The sequence below is a fragment of the Octodon degus genome, unplaced genomic scaffold, assembly GCF_000260255.1.
Source record: "Octodon degus isolate 3935 unplaced genomic scaffold, OctDeg1.0 scaffold00134, whole genome shotgun sequence".
NCBI classification, from domain to species: Eukaryota; Metazoa; Chordata; class Mammalia; order Rodentia; family Octodontidae; genus Octodon; species Octodon degus.
The window spans coordinates 6,174,881-6,175,762 of NW_004524710.1; positions in this window are offsets into that span (position 1 = coordinate 6,174,881).

An 882-nucleotide genomic window follows, 5' to 3' on the forward strand; every position below is an offset into this window, starting at 1 on the left:
AAATAAATAAAATTAAGCATTAACTGCTCTTTTCAAAAGACCAGCAGAAATCAACAATACAATTAGTCAAACTATTCTGTGTATATACCCAAATATGTCTTTTTCTCTTCTTACATTTGTCCTTTTCCTCATTCCAGTTTTTCCTTCCCATTGAACAATTTCTGATATCCTTTTCTGTATACTTTTTCAGTGTACTATAGTTTTTATTGTAGAGGTCTTTCACTTCCTTGGTTAGATTACTTGCTAAGTATTTCATTATTCTTGATGCCGTTGTGATGGATATTTTTTCCGTAATTTCTCTCTCAGTGACTTTCTTATTGGTGTACAAGAAGGTTATTGTTTTTTTTTGTATTTTAGGGAAGGGTCTACAGAATGTTCATCGTCTCTCTACTAAATTAGACTCATAGTGATTTGCCTGTTTACAGTCTCCCAAGAGCTAGAATTACAGGCATGCACCACCAGGGATCGAACCCCCAGTCCCTGCACCTGCTTGCAGGCACTTTAATCTGCTGAACTATTTGGCTGGCCGAGGTTATTGATTTTTGAGTGTCAACTTTGTATTCTACTATGCTGCAGAATTTGCCTATTATATCTAGAAATCTTTTGGTGAAGTTTTGCAGACTTCTATGTAAAGTACTATGTTATCATCAAATAATGATAATTTGGCTTCTTTCTTTCTTATCCAATTTCTGTTATTTTATTCTCTTGCCTAATTGCTCATGCTAACATTTACTGAACTATACTAAAATGGAGTGGTGATAGTGAGCATCCTTGTCTTGCTCCTGGTTTTGGAGTGAAAGCTTTCAGTTCTTCACCATCTAGTATGATGTTGTCATAGATGACTTTTATCAGGTTGAGATAGAGAGCTTCTATTCCAATTTT